At 35.6% G+C, this 15,832-nt stretch overlaps 1 long non-coding RNA gene across 1 annotated transcript; it reads left to right on the plus strand.

Annotated features, from left to right (window-relative positions):
* Positions 1 to 9,747: 9,747 nt before the first annotated feature.
* LOC142182322 (uncharacterized) lies at positions 9,748 to 13,136 on the plus strand. Its single transcript, XR_012711146.1, has 2 exons — positions 9,748 to 10,229; positions 12,860 to 13,136. It is a non-coding gene; the product is annotated as an uncharacterized LOC142182322 (long non-coding RNA).
* Positions 13,137 to 15,832: the final 2,696 nt, after the last annotated feature.

A 15,832-nucleotide genomic window follows, 5' to 3' on the forward strand; every position in this document is an offset into this window, starting at 1 on the left:
TTAAAGGCACATGGGAGGGTACTGGGATACTCTAAAAAAACAGGCTGTTAAAGGTTTAAGGAAGGCATATAAAAGGGGCAGGCATCTGACTGAGGAAGACAGACAGAATTAGAGGCAGAGGGATTAGAAAAGAAACACACATACACTGTGAGAATAGAAAAGAAAAAGAGAGAGTTGACAGAAATAGAAAGAGAGCAAGAAAGAGATAAAACAGATTAGGAAATCAGAAATTTGGTTTCGTTTGTCTGAACTTCATCTATTGTCAATACATTAGGCAGTGTTGCTCCTCCTAAAATTCAATCGAGATTATTATTAGTGTTTTGTGGCATTTGGTATATTCCGGAATTGGATTGTCTGGAGCATTGTTGCCATCACACTGTGTGCTATTTCGTTTGGCTGTTTTTTTCCTTCAACTCTAGTTCCACCTCGCATCAGAATCCTTTTCTTTTGTGCTGTTCTGATTGCTGTTGTTATTCTGCTCACTATTGTTGCTGCCCTGTCCTGCTGCTATTACTAGTCCTGCTTCTTTCTGCTGCTGATTTCCACATCTTCTTCTTCTTCTCCTTTGCATTTTCAGCATTTCCAGGTACACATTTCAAGTCCCATATTGATGTAATTAAAACAGTTGGAAAGCATGAAATGAAAAAAGGTTGAAGAAGTTCAAGTATTTGTTGTAATATTCATAGTACATTAACAGGCCTGTGAAAATTGATTTAGTTTACGATTCAACAGTTCGAAAGTATGTATTGATATTTGACTGAGTTTACCCTGTTGTATTTTAACTCTGTAGTTGTTTGTCAGTAGGGGCATGTATATTTCGGCCTTATACAATACTGTTCTTGTTTCATTTGGTTTTTGTTTAGTTAAGACTAGTCCACACAAGTTTAGTTAAGTTCAACTCGAGAAGAGTTCGGATTTAGTGTTGTATTTCGTTTAGCTCGTACATGATTCCTTGCCAAACTAAAGTATTTTACTTGCCAGTTATCCTTTAATCTAGGCCAAATAAGTTCAGTTAAGTTCAACTCAAAAAATGTTCGGATTAGGTATTGCATTTCATCAATCTCATATGTAGTCTTTTTGTTCGACTGAAACATCCTCGCAAGGCATGACGTTTTTACTTTATAAGTAGTTAATCAGAAACTGACAAAAATCCGGATTAGGCCAAAGCCTATAATTGAATTAGCATGTACCTTTTCTTCTAGTTTTAGAGACAAATGCATTAGAAATGTAGCCATTTTAGGATATCCTTTTCTAAAATAGAGATGAGCCTCGCCAAATAAAGATGCAAAATTGCAGGGCCCTCAATAAATAACCATGGTAATTATTTAGAATTCAAGATAGGTCATTTAATAAATTTCATGGCCTTCTACAAAGATAATAACGCGTTTAGATTCTTTAGGCGCGACTTTAGTAAATTATATTCTTAAAAATCGGGTGCACATTGATGTGACCCAAGTCCAAGTCCCAACGGAGTCAAAATGTGTTAACAACTACGGGTGCATTGATTGTGACGTGGTTCGAGATGCATTTTCACGACGTTGTAATTCTATAAAATAAATGATAATAATAAAAGCGGTTTAAACTTAATAAAAGCACATAAGTCACAACCTGTATTTAAATCAGATATTTAGCCATTATAACAATTTAAGCGACCGTGCTAGAACCACGGGATTCGAGGGTGCCTAACACCTTCCCTCGGGTCAACAGAATTCCTTACTTAGAATTTCTGGTTCGCAGACTTCATTTGGAAAAGTCGCAAATTTCCTCGATTTGGGATTCAAGATAAACCGGTGACTTGGGACACCAAAAGCCAAACCTTTCCCAAGTGGCGACTCTGAATTAAATAAATAATCCCATTTCGAATATTGTCACTTAAATTGGAAAAACTCCACCCGCGCATCTAACCCTTCGGGGCGGGGCGCGCAAAAAGGAGGTGTGACACACTTGACCGCTGACTCTTTGTTTTTTTTCTTTTCAAATTACAATAAAATCTGGTGTTGCAAACACGACCCTTCAGCGCCTCGGGGACGAAGATTTATAGGGTTGTGTGGGTCAACTAGACCAAAAATCCTAAACATGACCCAAAAGTGGCTGTTCATGTAAAGTCAGCCTTACGGCGTCCCTTTCGGGAACATTCGACTATTTATGACAAAACAGAATCACCTGGCTTATTTATGACTCTTTTTATCGTTTTTCAAATTAGAAAACTCAATATTGCAAACACGGTCTTTCAACGTCTCGGAGACGAAGATTTTTAAGGCTGTGTGGGTCAACTGGACCAAATCTTAAAAAAATGACCCGAAGGTGGCTGTTTATGCAAAGTCAGCCTTCCGGCGTCCCTTTCGGGAACATTTGGCTATTTATGAATAAACAGCATCACCCGAACTCTTTATGACAAAATTGACATTTTGACATTTTTTTTAATTTGTTTTTGGCTATTTTAGCAAAAGGTGAGTTGGACATCACCCGACTTATTTATGACATTTTTTATTTTTTTTATTATTTGTTTGTTTTTGGCTTTTTTAGCAAAAGGTGGGGTTGGACCCGATGAGGGTTGCCTACGTATCTCACATCCGGTGAGAATCAAACCCGCGTAGTTCGGGCAAATAAACTATTTTTGAGAAGACCCTTTTCCATTTTCTATTCTTTTTTTATATATATATAGCAAACAAACAAACTATTATTTTTCATTCATAACAAACTAACTAACTAACGTAAAACATAAAACATTCCTTTTTTTTCATTTGTTTTCTTATTCTAAAGAAAAAGAAAAATGTTTTTTTTTTGGAATTTTTTACCTTTAATAAAAGAAATGCTTAAAAAAATATTTTTTTGAATTTTGAATTTTTAGGAAGAATCAAAATATTTTTGAATTTTCTTTTGAACCTTTTTTTTTTGGATTATATATATATTTATTTTGTAACAAATAATAAAATCACGTTCAACGCCTGACTCTTTTTATTTTATTTTTGGCATTTTCATAGACAAATAAAATAAAATAAAATATTTTAAAAACCAGACTCTTTTTCATTTTCATTTTCATGGCAAAACAAACTATTTTCTTTTCTATATTTTTGACAGAACAATGATGATTTTTTTTCTATTTTTCCTTTGCTTTTAATATAACAAACTAATAAGACATTTTTTTTCATTTTCAAAATTTCGGCAGAGTTTCGATACTACTCGGACATTCGTTTTTTTATTATTATTTATAAGTAGTTATATCTCTACACTGTTATTTTCTCATTTTTTCACATTTTTTTTAATCCGTGGAAAATGATGGAAACATACAAAATCTTTTGAATTTTCATGCTTTGTTTTTATATGTATTTTTTTATATTTATTATTATTTTCAAAAATGTGGCCTGGGAAACATAAGGATTTCCAAGACATCTTGGATTTCGCAAATGTTCCCCATGCGCTTTTTCCAACATATGAAGCATGGGGGACATAGGGGAATTCCAAGGCTTCTTGGATTCCACAAATGTTCCCCATGTGCATTCCCAAAATAGAAGCGTGGGGGACATAGGGGAATTCCAAGGCTTTTTAGATTCCACAAATGTTCCTCATGCTTTTGATTAAAATAACACCATGCTGGAAATGACCAAATGACCCATTCGCCCTTGACTAAATACAACAAGTAGCACATAGGATGCCGAAAGATGGTCTATTATTTTCAGGTTGCTTGTCCTAGACGGACCCAACCCCTATGTTGAGTCCCCTAAGTCAAATGCACATGATGCAAATAAACGTTCCTACTAGGGATCCGGCATGTGGCTTTGTTATACTAGGTTCAAAAACCTGGGTCGGTGTTCTAGACAGTGTACCCGAGCGGACAACTCGAGCTGAGGAAGGAGCTCCTTTCCGGGAACCAAAAGGCCAGCCGGCTTAGAAACTTTCCGAGCCTCTTTTATTCAGGGTATGACACTAACAGAATAGGGAGTCTCAACCAGTAAGCACATCCCCGGAGGTAAGAAGAGAAAGGTTTCGGCACAATTTATATACAGTTCAAATAATATCAAAGCGGTAAAAGCAGCATTTAGCACATTAGGCTCAAAACATGTAATAAAATCAGATAATAAATAAAGCCAAATAATAACAATTATTCTAAGCTCGAATTCTTAACCCTGAACCAGTGGTTCTGGGTCATGATCCCCAGCAGAGTCGCCAGAGCTGTCACACCTCCTTTTTACGCACTCGTGAGGGTGCAAGGGAGTTTGTTCCAATTAAAGGACAATCGAAACGGGATTGGTTTATTTATTTCAGAGTCGCCACTTGGGAGATTTAGGGTGTCCCAAGTCACCAATTTTAATCCCGAATCGAGGAAAAGAATGACTCTATATTACAGTCTGCGTACCAGAAATCTAGATAAGGAATTCTGTTAACCCGGGAGAAGGTGTTAGGCATTCCCGAGTTCCGTGGTTCTAGCACGGTCGCTCAACTGTTATATTTGGCTTGATTATCTGATTTTGTACATGTTAAACCTATGTGCAAGTTTTAAACTCTTGACCGCTTTTATTATTATTTTTTACGAGAATTGCAACGTCATGAAAATATATCTCGAACCACGTTACATCAATGCACCCGTGGTTATTGACACATCTCGACTCGGTTGAGATTTGGATTTGGGTCACATAAATGTGCACCCGAATTAAGAAAAATAAATTATTAAGACGTGCCTAAAGCAACTAACGTATTGTTATTTTGGGGAAAGCCGTAAAATTTGCTAAACGGCGTGTCCCGAATTCGAAGTATTTTAATATATATACATTTAGAGGGCCCCGCAGCTTCTACATTTTTGCTTGCCGAGGCTCGTCTCATTTATTATTAAAAGGAATTCACAACATCATGGAAATACATCTCGGGCCACGCCATAATCAATATACCCGTGATTAGAGACACATTTCGATTCCGTTGAGATTTAGATTTGGGTCACATAAATGTGCACCCGAGTTTAGGGAGATAACATTATTAAAGGCACGCCTAAAGCAACTAGCGCATTATTATTTTGGGTAGGGCCGTGAAATTTACTAAACGGCCCGTCCCGGAATCTAAGTATTTAATACATATATTTTGCGAGGGCTCCACAATCTGTACATTTTTATTTGGCGAAGCTAGTCTCGTTTTTTTTTATTTATTTATTTATTATTATTATTTTTTTCTAAAAAAGGGATGCCATTTTTACGTCTTTAACAATACTAAACCTTACGGCTTCTTTACAACCAAAATCTCATAACTTGTCAAAAAATTAATAAAATGAGTTTAGTGAACGAGTGTTTCGGAAGTAGTCACAACAAGTACTAATGCTAATTTTGTCCGAATGAACTAAGCAAAGGACCCCGAACAAATTAACGTCAAACTTGTGTCATAGAACAACTAGTCAAACTTAATTAAATGACATCAAATAAACAAGAATCATATAACACAAAATGAGCAAAAATGCATACAATGAAAACATAAGCAGAAAATTATCATACCAATTTCTATATTGCATTTTCGAACATTTGACGTAACATTTTCTTATCTAATACTTGAGGTCTACTAACCTTTGAACCTCGGAAAACTCAGGGCGACAAACACGATCCCGACGGGACTCAAGCCGAACCTCACTGCACGAGGAACAACGACGAAACCTCGGGACAACCTCGACGTACCGGACCTCGACGAACAACGACGACCTCAATGGAGGCGGAAAGCTCGGCAAAAACAATCAACGCACGAGATGTTAGCTGCTGGATTTTCTCAACGCAGCATGTTGGCTCGAGAGAATGCAACAGGAGGGGTCGTTCAGGTATGAGGAAGAAGCAGGCTGTGGAAGGTCGTTTGGACAGTGGTCGATGGAGCTGAACGACGAGCAGCAGAGGTTGTTAGGGAGGCTTGGTGGTCGATGGACTGGTGGAGCTGGAGTTCCGACGAGGGGGTGGCTGACGGGTCTGCTAGGTTTTTTGGTTGAGGTCGACGGGACTGGGGCTGCGACGGGGGGTGGGACTAGTTTTTCCTCGAAGAGGTGGTTATGGCATTGGGGCAGGTGGTGTTGAGCGTGACGACGAGGGGTGCGACGGACCGGAGCTGGAGCTCCGACGAGGGGGGTGGTGGTGGTTGCGGATGGTAATCGCAGCAAACCACAGTTGCTCGCGAAAGATGAAACAACGTCGACAACAGTAAGGTCGACATGAGGGGGGCTGCTGACGGGCTTGTTTTGGCAGTGGTCGAGGGCTGTTTGTTGGTGGTTTCGCGACGGGGAGCAGCTGTGGGGGGCTGTGACGAGCTGTTTGGGCAGTGGCTCAGGTTGGTCGTGGGTAGGGGAGCTGGGAGGCTGGTTGGGTTGCGGGATGTTAGGTGGTGGCTTTGGGGTCGTTGGGTAGTCGACTGGTTTGACGGAGCTGGGCAAGTAGTTTTTTTTCAGTAGGTTTTCTTCTTCTTCTTTATGAAGAAGAAGGTCTACAGTAGCTATTTTCAAAAAACGGAAAATCCCTCCTTTGGCCTTTTCTCCGTGTATTTGATACACAATGCCCATAAAAATGAGCCCCACGCGTGGTGGGGTTCAAGGTTTGTGTCCCCCACGCGTGGTGGGGTTCCCCATGTGTCCTCGACACGGTTTATTATGGGCTAGGTCCGAAATTAGGCCTAAAACCGGGTAGTTTGAACCCGAATATTATTCTTTTGCCCGGACCCGAGAAATAGGAACACGACGTTGCTTAACTAGTCCTATATAAGCAAAATAACTACCAAAAATAAGACTAGTATTTAAACAAAACTATATCTTTTTAAATATTTTTTCAAGATTTAAAATAGCTACAAAATATTAATAAAACTACTTTTTGTAATTTTCGTTTTTTAAATATTAAGATAAAATATGAGGTAATATTTTTGTATTTTTCAAAGTTAAAATGACTATAAAACCTTAATAGAACTATATTTTTTTGTAATTTTCGAAATTATATAAAGTACAAAAATAAAGTGCAATTTTTGTAATTTTCAAGTTTATGAGAGATACATAAACTAAAATTTATATATATATTTTTGAAATTTTTCTTTTTGCAACGAAATAAAGTAAAAATAGTTAAAATAGCTATACTAGACCCAATTTCACATATTCACGCTAAAAATGTGAAAATTCTCGGGGAGGGTCAAAAATCACGTGCTTACACACAGCATCACCCTTCGTGCTTTTACCTCACAATATTGGCACGGTATCACCCTTCGTGCATTAACACTCTCAAAAATCATACACGACATCACCCTTCATGCTTTACACTCTTCCTCACCCAAGCAACAATCACAAAGCAATTTGGGCAAGGGAATCAATAATATTTTAAAAAAATCCCGGCAAGGGAATAATAGCATAATAACAATATTCCGGCAAGGGAAACAATATCATAAATAATAATGTCCCGGCAAGTGAGATAATATCAAAGCAATAACATCCCGGCAAGGGAGACAATATCATAAACCTCTTCTCTTTTCCACATTTACTTCATAACTCAATTCTCAACTTGAGCCAACGCTCTACAATGTCCAATTACCAATAATACTTTCACAAGCCTTGTTCAACAATAGAAATCATCATGTAAAGCATGAACAATATGAAATGGAGTCACATAGTATAAGACTCACGGGCATGCTTGACACCAACGTATAAATACTCGTCACCATGCCTATACGTCGTACTCAACAATTAACACATAGCAAATAAGATACAACTCCTAATCCCTCGAGCTAAGGTTAGACCAAACACTTACCTCGATGACACGAACACAATTCAAGCCTCAACTATCGCTTTACCTCTTGTTTCTACCACCAAATTCGCTTGTATCTAGTCACAATTTACTTAACGATATCAATAAATGCTAAATGAATCAATTCTAATGCATGAAAATAGGTTTGCCAATGATTTTCCCCAAAAGTCAAAAATCAACCCCGGGCCCACATGATCAAAACCCGAGGTTCGAACGAAAACCCGATTACCCATTCACCCACGAATCCAAATATATAATTTGTTTTGAAATCGGACCTCAAATCGAGGTACAAATCTCCAAACTTTGAAAATCCTAAGTTCTACCCAAAACACCCAATTTCCCCCATGAAAACCCTTAATTTTGAGTTGAAATCATGAAAAAAAAGATATTATAGATTAAAGAAATGAGTTAGAAATGACTTACAATTGATTTGGAGAAGAACTTTTATTTAGAAAATCGCCCAAGAGAGTTTAGGTTTTGAGAAAATTTAAAAAATGAAGAATTTTCGGCTAAGTTATGATTTAGCAGGTCGCAGATGTCGCCAAGGAAAAATCCGGTCCCCTTCGCATTTGTAAAAAGTAGGGCTTCGCAATTCCCACCTTGTGTTCGCATTTGCGAAAAGGGCCTGCCCAGACTTGGGTCGCATTTGCGACGCCTGGGTCGCAATTATCAAGCCTGAGAACTTCGCAATTGCGAAGCCGGATCTCGCAATTGCGAGATCAGAGGCATGGGCAAAAATACCAGATACCAGCACTTGTTCCTAAGTCCAATTTCACTCCGTGGCCTATCCAAAACCCACTCGAGCCATCGGGGCTCCAAACCAAACATGCACACTAACCTAAAAACATCATACGGACTTGCTCGTACAATCAAATCATCAAAATAACATCAACAACTATGAATTAAACCCCAAATTCATGAAATCATTCAAGAACACCAAAATTTCCAATTTCTCAACTTTAGGTCCGTTTTATACCAAATCAATTCCGATCTTTACCAAATTTTACAGATTCAACCAAATTATTATTTCAAACTTGTACCGGGCTCCGAAACCAAAATACGGGCCCGATATCATCAATTTCAAATATCTTTTTATTTCCAAAAATTATTATATTTTCCAGAAATTAATTTTTTAAAAAAATTTATTTCTCGGGCTTGGGACCTCGGAATTTGATTCCGGGGATATGACCAAGTCCCAAATTTTACTACAGTCCCTGCGAGAGCGTCGGATCATGGGCCCGAGTCCGTTTACCAAGAATGGTGACCAAAGTCAACTTTATTCAATTTTAAAAGCCAATTTCCTTATTTCACTTAGTTTTCACATAAAAGCTTTTCGGAAACGCGCTCGGACTATGCGCGCAAATCAAGGTGAGACAAAGAGAGGTTTTTAATGCTTCGGAACACAGAATTTACTTGCAACACAAGTAAAGCTACACCATTCATCATTCAGATATTTGTACAAAAAGTTATGCTCAATTAAACGAAGGTTGGTAAAACAGTTTTTTAATCACCACAAATTTCTGATGCGTGGAGCTTGTTGACATCCAATTTTGTCCTTCCTTTCTTCTAATTAATTTTTTGAGCTTCTAAGTTACTAATAAACTGAATACCCTATTTTTTCTACAATTTTTTTTTACAATTGTTACTACTACTATCATTAGTATTAATATTAGTATTAGTATTAGTGTTAATATTGATATTATTATTATTATTCTTATAATTACTACTTTTATTATTATCACTGTTATTATTATTACTACTGCTACCACTTTATTATTATACTACTTTTAATATTATTAATATTATTATTATTATCATTATTAATACTATTGTTGAAATTAGTATTGTTACTACTTTAAATTATCTATTTTTGGATTATTTTATCATGTATAAATGTCAATTTAGGAGCCCAAGAAAACACTAGGAAGAAAGGAATATTAAGACCATTTTAAGCCCAAAATTCGGCCATCAGTTAGCTCGTGACTCAGCCAACCAAATCAGGCCCAAACAAAATCTTCCACTTTAACAGAGTCCGTTGCTACTCAATCTCTCCAAAAACGCTCCATCTCTCATATGCCTGTCCTTGAGGAGATTTGGTCAAAGCAAAAGGCCAAACAACTTTTGAGAAATCAGATTTTCTTTTGAAAATTTGAAATCGCGCTAGACTCTTTTCCTATAGATACTACTACTATTTTCTACAAGTGAAGGGGGTTTTTTTAGTTGCCCCATTTGACCCCTAAACACCGTATGGTTCAGCGGCCACCTCTCAGAAGATTACTATATTTGTGCTTTCGCTGCTCAAAACTTTCTTTAATAAATTAGTGTTGTCTTTTTGCAACCTTTTCAACTTCTGTTTGGTTTTCTCTTAACCATAAAAGAGCCGTTAATTTGCTTGCTTCAACGTTTTCTTAGTCGTTTGTAGTAGCGGGTTCGAGGTCGGAGTTGGATAGTGCACCTAAGACCCCGCCTCAGTTCGCTGCCCGCAAAAAGGTCAGTTTGTCTTTTCTCTTCGATTCAGAAGTTTAAAATGTTTTACGAGTGTTGCGCAATAATTTTAGTTTCTCGTTTTTCTTTTGTATGTCGCATATCCTAAATAAATTTCAATATGCTGCTTGTTAATTTCCTTTAATTAGTTGTTTGGCTATAAATTATCGTCCTTTGTGTTTTTTTTTGGGGGTTCTTTAGTTGAAACATGTGTTAGGATTTTCTTATTGTTCATATGCTCAAGTCATATACATATTCTGGCCATTTTTTTTAAAAAAAAAAAAATCCAATTGATCAATATTTAACAAAAGTCTTGTGAGCATCTTACCTGTATGACAATGCTCTGTTTTGACCATTGAGCCTCATGGACTAGTTCACTGTAACAGATACTAGTATGTCTTAACTTTTCCAATTGAATAGACGACCTATTTAAATGTACTTTTGCATAAATGTCGCGCTCTGAGGTTCCGTGTTTGAATTTAGAAATCTATACTTAATATTAAAGAATAGCGATCATGACTTAGGACCCTGCTTTACTATTATAAAGATAGTTCCCTGAACTTCATTGTGAGTTACTTGATGTAACTAATGCCTGACTTATTGACTGCATTATGTTTTAGTCCAAATCCTTTCTTCTCTTCCCTGTTATAAACTCATCTTAAAGGCTCCAGTTGTTAAGATTGGTTATAAAATATGAAATATATATTCTATGTCGAGATCTTAAAAGTAATTCATGCAAGTTTCCTTTTATGACTTAGAAAGACTTGTATCTATATGATCTAAACTATCTTCTGCCGAAATGGGTTTTCGATGACATTTAATGAAGTTATACAATTAATTTAGATAGATTTGAGCTGTCCTAAGGTCAATTCAAGCGAGAAAGACTATTTTGAAATATCGACCTAACTCCGTAAAGATAAGTATCTTGCCTAACCTTGTGTGGGGGAATTATCCCTTAGACATTGAGTCTTATGTGAAAATTGTGTAATTGAAAACCATGTACGCGAGATGACGATTACGTACTTAGTTTATATGTGCAAATTATATCGGTTAAAATTCGTAGTCACCCTTATGTATTAAATTGGAAAATTATGGGAACTTATTAAATACTTTATTTATCATGCCTTTTTTCTTGTTTGTCGAGATTGTTTTATATGAGGATTTGGTGTGATTGCCACTTGATTTTTATGTGAATTCTGTGTTTGTTGAGTTGCCATTTCGTGGAAATAATTTCATTACGTATTTTCATCTGCAAATAATTTATTAAATAATTTTAAAAGGAGGCATTAATCTATTTGCCAAAAATTTAGATTAAAGAAGGCGTTGTTCCTTGATGAATTACTTTTCAGTTCATATCGCTAAAATTTGTATTGAGTTATAAAGACTGTAAATCATATTGAGGCGAAGTGTTAAATTGTGAAATATTGTTTTGTTGAGTTTTTCACTTCCGGATATTTTGTTAAGATTTTGTGCACATTATGGCCTAGTCGTGGGCTTCTTATTATTGAAAAATAATATATTGTTGATTTCTGTGGCAAGTTGTAATATTTGAGTACTTGATGTGCAATTTGTGAAATGTTGTAATATTTGAGCACTTGATGCGCCAGTTGTGATATGTGAGCACTTGATGTGCAGTTGTTGAAATCATATTTACTTTTGGGACTACGAGGCGGTACCTCGGGAGATCCCCCTACCTTGCATATTTACTTTTGGGACTACAAGGCGGTACCTCGGGAGATCCCTCTGTCTTGTATATTTACTTTTGGGACTACGAGGCGGTACCCATAGAGATCCCCCTGTCTTGCATATTTACTTTTGGGGCTACAAGGCAGTACCTCGGGAGTGCCCTTTTGTTGATATTTTTCTATGGATGCACTTGCCTTTGGTTATTTTATTTTTCTGTGATATGTAAAGTCTTGTCTTCTTCGGTGATGTACTAGTTGACTTTATTATTATGTGTTTTGTGCTCCTTGTTGTATTGTTTTGGCTTTGGTTTTTTAGTACGAGACTCTGAAGATTTATATTTCTTGTTTTTACTGATTTTTGATGGCGGGATTGTTTTAAATAAAAGAAAATTTCTATTATGTTTTAAATTAATAAGTATTACATCCAAATCAGTAGTTTGTCTGATGCTTTAATTTAAGTGCAATGTCATTTTCTTCACTCAAATTATTTCTAAAGTAAATTGATTGTGCAGATTTTTATATATTGATATTTTTGGCACGTGATTGTCCGTGCAATTGTGATAGAAACATGGGCACGAGGTGCCGTGAAAATATGAAAGCGGGTTGAGACCCGTATTTTTATGATTATGAAATGAGGCGTCATAGGATGACTTTTATTTGATAGAATTATATTCAAAATATTGTTTGAAAGGATTATATTTGAAAGATATTTATTTGAAGGAAGTATTTCGAAATATATTTATTGGAAAGGATTATATTCTAAAGATTTTTATTTGAAAAACTTATAGATGAAAGATGTATATTTTGTAGGACTTGATTATTGGGTTGTACTTGTGTTCATTATTGTTTGAGCAATATTTATAGTGTTCTTGCTACCTTGTTGTTTATACTAATTATTGTTGTTATCATTGCTATTTGTTTCCTATTATTTTTTTATGCTATACTGCGCAGGTTATTAGACTAGTGAATGTCTTGACTGTACCTCGTTACTACTCCACCGAGGTTAGTCTTGATACTTACTGAGTACCGACTATGTTGTACTCATACTACACTACTGCACATTTTTGTGTAGATCCAGGTTTGAGTGTGATCACAAGGTATTAAGGTAGAGCTGCTTGGTCGTCGCAGTCCCTTGAAGTCTTTCCATTTTATCGTACTGTCAACTATTATTCTAACAGTATTGTATATTCGATTTTTTTGAGATCATTTCATGTATTCAGTTAGAGTTCGTGACTCAGTATTACCAGTGTTGGGAGGTTGTATTATTATTTCCGTTGTTGGTTTCGATTATTTATTTTTAAAAAAATGGCTTGAATTATTATTATGATCGGCTTACTTAGTCTTAGAGACTAAGTGTCATCACGACGCCCGTGATAGAATTTTGGGTCGTGACAAAATCTGTCTGGCGCCTTCTCCTGGCAATCGCGAAATATGTCATTGGATGTCCATTAGAGATGCGCGATAGCGAACATATCTTGCCTTGCGAATGTGACACCGTTTGATCCGGCAACCTTTCGAGATGGCAGACTGTCACACCTCCTTTTTACCGCCCCGCGAGGGGTGAAGGGGAGTTTTTTCCAATTAAAGGACAATCGAAACGGGATTTATTTATTTATTTCAGAATTGCCACTTGGGAGATTTAGGGTGTCCTAAGTCACCAATTTAATCCCGAATCGAGGAAAAGAATGACTCTGTATTACAGTCTGCGAACCAGAAATCCGGATAAGGAATTCTGTTAATCGGGGAGAAGGTATTAGGCATTCCCGAATTCCGTGGTTCTAACACGGTCGCTCAACTGTTATATTCGGCTTGATTATCTGATTTTATACAAAACATGAACTTATGTGCAAATTTTATATTTTTACCGCTTTTATTATTTTTTAATTATTTTTACAAGAATGTGAACATTGTTTAAAAGCATGTCTTTGGATTGCGTCACATTAAATGCACCCGCGATCCGGAACATATTTTTATTCAATGTTTTGGGATTTGGATTTGGGTCGCATAAATGCGCACCCGTGTTTAAGAATGTATTATTATTAAAATCGTGCCTAAAGCGATTAGCGTATTATTATTTATGGGTAAGACTGTGAAATTCACTAAACAGTCCATCCCGAATTCTAAATACTCAATTAAACAATTATTGAGGGCCCCGCAATTAGTGCATTTTATTGGGCGAGGCTCATCTCATTTTATTTTTTAAAAGGACAGTCCTAAAATGCCTACATTTTTTATTGAAATTTGTCTCTACACAATAAAGGAGAAATATCTTAATTTATTTACATGTTATTACCTAGTTACATTATACTAGGCATGTTCTCAGTTTGTCAAATTAAAAAAAACATAGCAATTCTAATTTTAATCCTAGACCATTTACATGCTGAAATTAACCAATATTATTTAATTAAACAATATTTCTACCAACTTCCTACTAGATGGCCTATTCGTTTGATTTTTGACTCGACGGAATTACTACACCATTTATTTATTTTTAGGCAATAGATGTAGATAGTTCATTTGTTAAGCTATCGTCGAATGTTCCACTATATGTATTAAATATCTACATGATTCTGATTTTTTGCAAGCTAAATAATTTATACAAACAAAATTCAGAATATAATTGAATATAATTCAGAATTTCAACTCTTCATTTTTTCGTATTCATGCTTCATATTTCGGATTACAATAACCAGCTTTTCAGTTGTGTACCTGATATTGGAAGCAAAAGAAAATGAAGATGAGAATCAGCAGCAGTAATAACAGTATAACACAGCAGCAATAGCCCAACAACAGTAACAACCCAGTAACAGACCGGTGAAGTAGTAATCCCAAAACAAATGCTTCCAACTTTTATGAAACAACAATAATTAATGCTGATTTCAAACAATGAAAGAAAGCAGAAGATTTTTTAGTTTTTTTATTTGAAAGTTTTAATATTTTTGGGAATTTTTCTCTCTTAAATATTCAGCTCTTTTTTTTCTCTTCTTCTCTGTCCGTTTTTTTTTCTCCCCTCTCTGTATTCTCCTTGTGTCCTTTAAAATCTGATTTCAAGACTTCTACTTATATCCCATCCCATAAATCTTTTAATCAATTAAAATCAATATTTTTTCTCTACCCAACCCATTATCTTCCCACTCATCCCCATTACATTAAATAAACATATCACACCACCCCATTATATTTTGTCCCCCATGCTTCACTTAAAATAATACAAGATTTCCCCCACTAAATTTTGTCTTGTCCCCCCTTTATATTAAACAACTATATCACAATCCACCTCATTTCATTTTGTCCCCATGCTTCACATAAAAAATTACAAAAATGTACAATTCCTAAACTACCCCTCCGACCTTACTGAAATTACCAAACTACCCCTGAACGTACTGCAAATTACCAAACTACCCATCAGCTATAACACATCAATTAATCAAACTTAACCAAAATATAAACAATATGATTAATTTCTAACAATGTTCAAACAACAAATTTCATGAACATGATTTCTTCAACATTTCAACAACAAATCACATGAACATGATTTCAACAACATTTCAATAACAAATCACATGAACACAAATTGAACAACAAGGAACAACTAAAATTTGATTGAACAATATTTTAGCAACAAACAATCCTATTTTCGGATTCAACAACAACAACAAACAAGTATATTTAGATTTCTAAATTCAATAATATTGAACTTAACAACAAAGAACAACTAAAATTTGATTGAACAATATTTTAGCAACAAACAATCCTATTTTCGGATTCAACAACAACAACAAACAAGTATATTTAGATTTCTAAATTCAATAATATTGAACTTAAAATCAACTACTTTAACAACATTACAACAAACGATTCTTATATTAAACTTTAAACAAGATTATGAGACCAATTCAAGAAATAATCATAAATGATAAA

Source organism: Nicotiana tabacum, chromosome 1 (genome assembly GCF_000715075.1).
Source record: "Nicotiana tabacum cultivar K326 chromosome 1, ASM71507v2, whole genome shotgun sequence".
NCBI lineage: Eukaryota > Viridiplantae > Streptophyta > Magnoliopsida > Solanales > Solanaceae > Nicotiana > Nicotiana tabacum.